The 10,703-nt window shown below is 37.3% G+C and overlaps 1 pseudogene; it reads right to left on the bottom strand.

The window, feature by feature from the left end:
* Positions 1-4,350: 4,350 nt before the first annotated feature.
* Positions 4,351-6,295, bottom strand: LOC107855349 (annotated as a pseudogene).
* Between the last annotated feature and the right edge of the window lie 4,408 nt (positions 6,296-10,703).

Here is a 10,703-nt window from a genome sequence, read left to right as displayed (position 1 = left end):
CATGTTAGATTCAAATGGTAAATACCTCAATACACACTTAACGCAAGTTGGTCTGATTTTAAACACAGTTTGAAGATACTACGTAGAACAGAAAGTATTACAGCTATATTATGTATATAGTAGCAAATTCCAAGAGTAAGTCCAAAAAGGAATATCTATAATTTTATTTGTTAATCTTTGTGGCATCATGAATTACGATCCAGCTCAACATTGATTGTAACATTAACATACAGAATCAAATTATGATTGATCCTAATAGACCAAGTCGTCTATATATATTGTTAACTGCTCATAGAATAATGAAAGAAAAAAAAACACTCCCTCTTCTCATTTTAACTGTCGATTTAGCCCTTTAATTTTTATTTTTATTTTTATGTTTATTAGGAAAAAAAAAAACAATAAGTATATACAACTAAGAGTATAATTTACTAAATAAGTCTCTATTTTTAGGTACTTTTTGAGAATCGATATTAAAAAGGTACTTCTTTAAAATGATAACTGTTTCAACACAACAACATACTCAGTGTAATCACATAAATGATATCTTGGGAGAATAGAATATACCCTGGTCTTACCTCTACGTTGTAGCAGAAATATTATTTTTGATAGACCCTAAGCTTAAATAAAACCTATCAATCAATTTAAAAACGGTAATACAAATATGGAAGCAATAATTATTTTAAAATTAAAACGACAGTTAAAATGAAGGAGATTAGTAAGTGATATTCTGAGGAAAGGGGAAGAGGGAGATACCATTGGCAGAAACGTATTCTTTTCGGAGTGATCAAAGCGAAAGGGACAACTACAAAGTCCACAAATATATGGACAAAAATAATTTCATGACTTTCTGTATTTCTATATTATAGTCTTGCCGTCCAAGGCAAAGTCTTTTTAGTAGACAGTTAAACATGGAAATATCTTATTACAGTGACACCAATCAAACCCAATATTAGAATTTAAATTGTCAATAAAAATTTCCAAATCTTAGTTCGTAATCCGCCAGTAGTGATTTCCTAAGATACATCACAATTCACACAAGTAGAGTTACTTTATTCCATGCATTTTTTAACTTGAGTGACCATTGGTTGTCCAATTTTAACGATGGAATTTGAACTTGTGTTAATTGTTTATATATAGCTAGCCTGAAAGGAGAGTGACAGGCGGTTCGAGTGGTGGCTTAATTAATAAAAAGCCTACTGTTAAATTACCTATCTGTGTGGATAAGCTAAGTCCAAGATTTTTAATTCTTAATTCTATCTCAATATTTTGTTTATGTGTCGGGTGTCTTGATCTCTACTAGGCTGCGAATTAATTATCTTATGCAAACATGCACCCCACAAAAAAAAGAGAAAATGAATACAACTTTGAAAGAAGAGGACAAAAAAAAAACTTCTCTTTTACATTAACAATAAAAGAAAGGTAAAAATTCACGTATAGACAAAGTATAAGACCTATAACTAACTTCTTAGTGAAAGTTTCAATAATTACAAATTATAGGCAAAAGTTGTTGATAGTTATTTCTATATATATATAAGAATTACACAAATCAGAAAAAACATAACCTAATTGAAAAAGGAGATAAAAAAGGAAACTTGAAAGAAGTAAATTACCGTAAATTACTCCAACTTTCCATTAATTGCTCATTCATTAATAAGCATTAAAGCTCACTATCTGCAAAAATAATTGCATTAAAGCTAAAAAGATTTATTTTGGAAAGAATTGAGAGAAGAAAAAGGAGTTATTCAACAATAAATTTTAATAGGTATCTCAATTCAAATTTCGTTTAAAAATTCTTGAAAGACGATTTTTTTGAAAATCAAAATTGTGTATTTGCGCTTAATATTTGTTTATTTGTTGTTTTCAATTAAATTATATAAATTTCAGTATGTTTTAATTCATTATTTTTCGTTAATGTATACACGATCTATACTGCAATTTCAATTTGTGATCTAACACGTAGATTTTTACAATTATTGAAACCTTATAATTGTTAGTTTATTTTGAATTCATAGTTACTGACAATTTGCATACTGTATTTGTTTACAATTTTTTTTTAAAAAAAGATGGGGCAATTATCAATTGTTCTGAAGCATTCATGCATATGAAACTGTTATAATCAATATGAATAGTACGAGTTGAACTCAATTGCAATTGAAGAAACAGAAAAATACGATGGTTTGATTCAATTGATTGGTAAGCAACTTTGCATTAAGTTGAATTTAAAAATAATGAAAGTTGAATACAAAGTAGAATTTAGCAGTAAAAGAATGTGAAAACACTTGCTAAGACTCCATTGATGGAGCTAAGAAGAACAGAAAGGATCAAAATTATAACTGCTTCAAAAACTTGTGTTACAATCTCATTGTTGTGCCTTATATAGACAATAAAATATTTAATAACTACCTTTCTTCTAGAACACTCTATTGACAGCTCATTGCCACTCACTAATCATTGTCTAACAACCTCTAACAACTTATATAGTTGACTCAGCAATATGCTACTAAATAGCTGAATACCTACTCCTATCAGTATTACACATCAGTGGAACGAGTAGTCGTGTATGTTCCAAAACACTCACCCTTAAGCTGTAGGGTGCAGAACATTCAGCACACCAAGTTTGTCAAGTAAGTGGGCATGTTGAGCAAGACTTAGACCCTTGGTAAGAAGATCAGCAAGTTGATCAGTAGAGTGAACATATAGAGCCTTAATTAATCCATCTTTGATTTTGTCCCTAATGAAATAAAAGTCAATCTCAATGTGTTTGGTTCTCTCATGGAACACAGGGTTGTTGACTAGTTGAATGGCTGAATTACTGTCACTATATGTTGGAGCCCTACATCGGTGGGTTAAAGGGTCCTTGGTCTCCTTATATGGTCTTGGACAATCCTCCCCTCATGAGCTAGCTTTTGAGGTTGAGTTAGGCCCAAGGTCCATTTCTTTATCATGGTATCAAAGCCAGGCCCATTCCAAATATTTGTTCACTGATGGTGGGTCCCCATATATATTGTCCATGCTCTAGTTAGCCTGTGCGTATTGTCCACGCTATAGTTAGCCTGGGCGTGTGGGGGAGTGTTAAGTATCCCACATCTGAAGAGGAAAGGGTCCTTGGTCTCCTTATAAAGCTTGGCCAATCCTCCTCCTCCTCATGAGCTAGTTTTTGGGGTTGAGTTAGACCCAAGGTCCATTTCTTTATCATGGTATCAGAGCCAGGACCACCCAGATCATTGTTTCCGATGTTGGGCCCCCCGTCTTATATTATCCACGCTTCAGATATCCAGCCTTGGGCGTGCAGGGGGGTGTTGGAGTCCCACATCGGTGGGTTAAAGGGTCCTTGGTCTCCTTATATGGTCTCGGCCAATCCTCCCCTCATGAGCTAGATTTTGAGGTTGAGTTAGGCGGATAAAGAAATGGATCTTGGGCCTAACTCAACCTCAAAAGCTAGCTCATAAGGAGGAGGATTGCCCAAGCCTTATAAGGAGACCAAGGACCCTTTCCTCTTCCGATGTGCGATACTTAACACTCCCTCGCACACCCAGGCTAACTGTAGCATGGACAATACACACAGGCTAACTGAAGAATGAACACAATATATGGGGGCCCACTACCGGTGAATAAATATTTAGAATGGGCCTGGCTCTGATAACATGACAAAATTGGTCTTGGACCTAACTCATACCCAAAAAACTAGCTCATGAGAGGAGGACTTCCCAAGACCATATAAGGAGACCAAGGACCCTTTAACCCATCGATGTGGGACTCCAACACCCCCGCACGCCCAGGGCTGGATATCTAGAGCGTGGACAATATAAGATGGGGGGCCCAATATAAAAAACAATGAACTGGGTTGGCCTGGATTTGATACCATGATAAAATTGGTACTCCTCCTCATGAGCTAGATTTTGAGGTTGAGTTAGGCCTAAGGTCTATTTCTTTATCATGGTATCAGAGCCAGGCCCACCAGTTCATTATTTCCGATATTAGGCCTCCGTCTTATATTGTTCACGCTCTAGATGTCCAGCCCTAGGCATGTGGGAGAGAGGGGTGTTAGAGTCTCATATCGGTAGGTTAAAGGGTTCTTGGTCTCCTTATATGGTCTTGGACAATCCTCCCCTCATGAGATAGCTTTTGAGGTTGAGTTAGGCCCAAGGTCCATGATAAAGAAATAGATCTTGGGCCTTACTCTACCTCAAAAGCTAGCTCATGAGGGGAGGATTGCCCAAGACCTTATAAGAAGACCAAGGACTCTTTAATCCACCGATATAGGATTCCAACACCCTCCCACACGCCCAGGGCTAGATATCTGGAGCGTGGACAATATAAGATGGGGGGCCCAACATCGGAAATAATAAACTAGGTGTGACTGGCTCTGATACCATCATCCAAAACAGACATGCCTCATTCACAACAGGAAAGAGAATCATCTCAACAATTTCTTGATCAATTATAGATATTGGCTTTCCACCAGGCATAATATTGGCGAGCCTTCTGGACTCCTAGATAATGAGAAGCACTGTAGGATCAGGTTTTGGCTTCTCTCCTTTTTTGTAAATGTAATATCCTTTTCCATTATTTTTACCATTTTGCTCTCTTTTGATTAGAAGGTCAAGCAATTTAGAGGTAAATACTCTATCAAAAAATGCCGAACGATACTCTTTCCCTACAACAACAGCTACTTTATATCCAGCTAAATCCTGAATCTGGAATGGACCGATAGGGAGACCAAAGCTAGTGATTAATGCATCAATCCTATAGACATCCGCTCTAAGATTCGCGAGAAAATGTGCACTCTGGGTGTATGGAAAGAATGTCCTATTGGTAGAAAAACCAGTACAGTTTCCCACTATAACCGGTACTTTCTTTATTGTTTTGCCAACAGCCATGAGGTCAAGAATTATTTTCACAGATGTCTTTTTCATCCGCATTATCTCCAGTAGAGGCATTACATGAGCAGGACTAAAAAAGTGGGCCCCTATAATCTGATCTTGAGATCTTGTTTTTTGCCCAATTATGTTGAGGTCAATAGTAGATGTATTGGATGCCAAAATACAGTGGGGAGGACAAACCTTCTCTAAATCAGTGAAGATTTGTTGTTTTAGCGGAATATTTTCAATGACAGCCTCAATGACCATATCCACGTCCTTAAATTTTGAGTAATCTAGCGCACCTTTAAGCATTGAGAAAGCTTTGTTTGCTTTGTCCTGCTGTTGCTTCTTTCTCGCTACCAAACCTCAGATATTTTCTTTAACTATTTTAAGCCCCTTCTGAAGATACTCATGATTAATTTCCTTCATAATAACAAATATGTTGCTCAGAACAAGAGAGGTAGTTATGCCTAAACCCATTAACCCTCCACCTATAATGGTAACTTTCTTTATCGGCCTTGGTTTTAGACCGATATCAGTTATATTCAGTACCTTTGATGTAGCTCGTTGGGCAAAAAATACGTGAATAAGACCTCTTGATGTATCTGATAGTATAAGGTCCTGAAATACTTTAGCTTCCTTGATAATCCCTTTATATCCACCATGGACTATGCCTTCTTTAATTACATCAAGGCATGCTAGGTGCTGAGGCATATTCTGAGCTATTTGCTTCACTGGTTGCCTAGCCAACTTCAGAACTTCATGTGCTTCTGAAATGAAACCAATTTTTCAGTCCTGTGGAGGGAACGCACCCAAGGTTTGCGACTTTCTATAATATCAAGTGCCCATTGTCTAGCTACTTTTAACAACTCTGTGGAAAGAACAACAACATCAATAATGCCAAGATTTTCCCCTTCTTCTGACATTATTGGTTTGGATGTCATCATCATTTCGACGGACTTTGATAATCCTATAAGCCTTGGAGGATGTTTTGTACCTACATATCCAGGAAGAACTCCAAGTCTAAGATCTGGCAACCTAAGTTGTGTTCTTGGCGCAGCAATGTGTGCATGGCATGCCAATGCCAATTTGAAGCCACCTCCAAGACAAAGTCCTTCCACGGCAGCCACTGCAGGCTTCTTTCCATCTTCCATAACATTCGTCATGAGATCAATAGAAATGTCATGCAATAGAGTAACATCATTTGTTTTATGAACCTTCTCAAAAACATTGATGTCAAAACCACCAGAAAATTTCCCACCACTTCCAGTCAAAACAATTGCTTTGACATCATTTCTCTTGGCTGCCTCATTCCATTTCTCCTTTAATCCGGCAAAAATTTGAATAGAAAGAGCATTCACAGGAGGATTAGAGAATTTGATGATTGCAACACCGTCATTTCCGACATCCATTGTAAATTTTGGTTCCGCCATTTTTACAGCTCAAAATAAAATTAAGAAAAAATTCAAAGTTTAAATCTCCGATTGCATCATCTTTTTCTCCTGCACCTAGTGGTGCTTCTTTGATGTCTGCTCCTATTTTTGGTGCTGGCATTGTCCAAAATAGTTTCTGTTCTTGCATCTCAACAGGAATTTGAGGCATCACTAGATGTCATTACTGGTACGTTATAACTCTTTTCTCGTGACGTGTATTATCTGTTTTATTCAGGGTCCACTTTTTCCTATGTGGCCCTATATCTGGCTATATGTTTTTTTTTTTATCCTGAGGTTGTTTTAGATCCTTTTTCTATTTCTACCTAGTAGGTGACTCGGTCATTGCTAAAAGAGTCTATAGGGTGTGTGTGGTATCTTTTAGTAGCAAGTAGACCTTGGTAGATCTGTTTGAGCTAGATATGGTGGATTTTAACGTTATTCTGGGGATTGATTGGTTACACTATTGTTACATGTCCTTAGATTGTCGAACTCGTAAGGTTGTCTTTAGGTTCCCTGGTGAACCGATTATAGAGTGGAAGGGTGGTTCCCTAGCTCCTAGGAGAAATTTTATTTCTTATCTTAGTGCTCGAAGATTAATATCTAAATCGTGTCTTTATCACTTGGTCTAGGTTAAAGATTCTAATTCGAAGAGTCCTTCTTTTTCACTTGATTCTGGTGGTGAGTTTCTTGAGGTTTTTCTGGATGATCTTCCTGGTGTTCCTCTGGATAGAGATATTGAGTTTGGTATTGATTTTATTTTGGACACTCGCCTAATATTTATTCCTCCTTATAGAATATCTCCGACTGAGTTGAGGAAACTCAAGGAGCAACTTAAAGACCTTCTGGATAAGGGGTTTATTCATCCTAGTGTATACCCATGGGGTGCACCCATATTTTTTGTGAAAAAAAAGAATGGTTCCCCTCGGATATGCATTGACTATTGATAGTTGAATAAGGTAACAGTCAAGAACAAGTATTCTCTTCCAAGGATAGATGACTTGTTTGATCAGTTGCAAGGTTTCAAGTTTTTCCTAAGATAGATCTTCGGTCTGGGTATATTTAGCTTAAGATTAGGGAGGAGGATATCCCTAATACAACTTTTCGTACTCGGTATGGGCACTTTGAATTCTTAGTTATGTTATTTGGCTTGACTAATGCCTCGACGACATTTATGGATTTGATAAACAGGGTTTTCAAGAAGTTCTTGGATATTTTTGTCATTGTATTTATTGAAGACATCTTTGTTTATTCTAAAAGTGAGGTGGATCATTCCAATCACCTCTGTATGGTGTTTTAGACCTTGAAAGAGCAGCAGTTGTATGCCAAATTCTCCAAGTATGAGTTCTGGTTGAATGATGTGACTTTTCTTGGTCATATTATTTCTAGTGAGGGGATCATGGTGGATCTTTAAAAGGTGTTTGTGCTTAAAAGGTAGCCTAGACCCACGACTCCAATAAATATTTGGATCTTCTTAGATTTAGTCAGGTATTATAGGCGGTTTGTGTAAAGCTTTTCAATGATAGTTGCTCCTTTGACTAAGTTAACTCAGAAGAAGCTAAAGTTTTCTTAGTCAAAAGCATGTGAAGGGAGTTTTGAGAAGCTTAAGGATAAGATAACTTTGACTCTGGTTTTGACCTTGCCAGAAGGTATGGAGAGGTTTGTGGTTTATTGTGATGCGTCCCAGGTGGGACTTGGCTGTGTTTTGATAGAACATGGGAAGGTCATTGCCTATGCTTCCAGGCAGTTGAATGTGCATGTGGGAAATTATCCTACTCATGATTTGGAACTGTTGGTAGTGGTTTTAGCTTTGAAAATTTGGAGGCATAATTTTCTGATCATAAGAGTCTACGATATGTGTTCACTCAAAGGGATCTAAATCTCAGGAAAAGTAGATAGTTGGAGCTTCTCAAGGACTATAATATGAGTCTTTACTACCACCCAGGTAAAGCTAACATGATTTTTGATGCTCTTAGCAAGTTGTCTGTGGGGAGTTTGGCTCATGTGGAGAAAGGAAAGTGGGAATTGGTGAAGGATATTCACCACTTGGCCAATCTTAGAGTTCGTCTCTTGAACTACAAGGATGGTAGGGTAATGGTTTAGGAAGAGGTTAGATCATCTCTTGGTGCAAAAATCAAGGCGAAGTAAGTGCTAAATCCAAATTTGATAAAAATCAAGAGTGATATTGGTGGGCAAAAGGTAATGGTCTTTGAGATCAGCAGCGATAGTACTTTACGATACCAAGAGAGGTTGTGTGTTCCTGTGTCAATGGTTTGTGATAGAGGGTTTTGGTTGAGCCATATGAATCTGCTATGTTTTTTATTCCGGTTCGACAAAAATGTATCATGATCTTAAGGAGATATATTAGTGGAATTGTATGAAGCAGGATGTGGTTGATTTTGTATCCAAGTGCATGGTATGACAACAAGTCAAAGTTGAGGACATAAGGACCGGTGGGTTGTATCAAGAAATTGAGTTACCTAATGTAAGACCCCGTAAAATCCTAAGTCCGAAATTCAGCTCATTTGGCTTTACAAGCCTCAAGACTTAGAAAATTTTGATAAGTGTTCAACACTTAGTCTCATTTTAGACCTCCAAACTTTGGGGATTTATTTGACAACCTTTCCGACCTTTGTTTTTGGATTTTCAAGTTGTGTCGCGATGGGATAAGGTCGTAGTACATTCCGGGTGAGTTTTGGAATTTTTGGAATCCATTTAGAGCCTTTTTGGATTTCTAAACAGTAGCATCATGCGATTAGCATGGGATATCGAATGGTCCTAGCATGCTATAGAGCATGCGATGCATGCTATTCTGTGGAGGGATGGAGCATGCGACACACGCTCCATCGCACGCTCCCAAAATTTTCCAGCTTCCAGGTCATGAACTTAAGGACAAAATGGTCCTTTTCCCTATTACTATATATACTCAAAACACGGGATTAATGCCATGTTTCACCAAAACATACTCCTTTTGCTGAAATTCTCTTAAGAACAACCAAGAACAAGTCTAGGGTTCAAATGGGGGTTTCAAGATTCAAGCCGATTTCACTGTAAATTCCATGGATTCTTAATCTCAGGAATGCATAGTGTTCATCTATGGATCTATTTCGTTCATAGAGCTCAAGAACCATGTTTTAAATATTATTTATGTGATTTGTCTTGTTGTGATATGACCATGTACATGTTGATGATTGTTGTTTAAGTTTCAAGATGATATCTAAAGGTGTTTTCATGAAGAATATGCGGTTGTTAGTTGAAACCCATGAACTTTAGGTGGTTTAATATGGTGAAATTCATGAAACCTAAGTCAAAAGAATGCATGCAAAGTGTTTGATAAAATGCCTAGGATGATAAAATTCATGTTCCATGATCTAATAGTTCTTAGATGACAAGCCCATGCTCTATGCTTTATAATTCCACATAAATTTCCACGTGATTGATATGCGTTGTTGTTGTTGTTATATGGTTTGAGCATGATAATAAAGCTATGCAAGTATATACATATTGTATACTTTTCCCTTCCATATAAGATGTTGATAACTAAGCTTAGTGTGAAATCTCCTACTTATGCTATTGTAAATTTTGGACTTTACTCTTATGATCAAGTCAGTCATGTGTGTTAGTTTCCTTCCATCGAGTCCTGGGGGTACTTGTACCCGAAAAATATAGTTGTATGCCTAGAGCTATGTTATGCTTAATGAAACCCAAAATCAATCTATGATTCTGTAGAAATCAGTCAGTTATGTGACTCAGGAAACCTCATGATCTCAGTCAGTTAATAGATATCAAAAATATTCTACCAATCAGTAGAATTCAGTAAGCTCAGTCCACGTACAGTCAGTCAAATCATGTTCAGTCTCTTCAGATGAGAGTAGTAATTAGCACTGAGCGAATCCAAAGATAGGAACACACCTGTCAGATTAGGGTGTGATTCTTAGTATTCATCCTTGCATTCCAGAACTACGTAGCCAGCGTAGGTTGAGACATGTTAATCTGTCAGATTAGGTTTGATGAGGTGGCTTAACCTGTCAGCTTATTGTTCCCACCATTCTCATTTTGAGTACCTGCCAGATAAGGGTCACTCACAGCTGTCCTTACTAGTGGTGCGGTATTGTCACTCCTCTAGTCGGGCAGAGATTGGACCCCAACCTAGCTATATGCGTTATTGGGATATGTCAGTCAGATGGCTACCTAGTAAAAGAACACAGATAGTTCTTTAGATTTCAGTGTATCAGGACTATCAGATATAGTCAATTCAGTTACATAATGGAACACTGATAGTTCCATTAGATTCAGGACTGTCAGACACAGTCATCCATGATATCAGAATTACAGTATCAGTCATGTTAGTCATCAGTAAGCCATGTATTAGAGTACAAATCTAAATATCATGTATTCATGATTCCAGTTA

Source organism: Capsicum annuum, chromosome 6 (assembly GCF_002878395.1).
Source record: "Capsicum annuum cultivar UCD-10X-F1 chromosome 6, UCD10Xv1.1, whole genome shotgun sequence".
Classification (NCBI taxonomy): Eukaryota; Viridiplantae; Streptophyta; class Magnoliopsida; order Solanales; family Solanaceae; genus Capsicum; species Capsicum annuum.
Note: the sequence above shows the minus strand (reverse complement) of the source record. Positions and strands in the feature narration are given on the sequence as shown.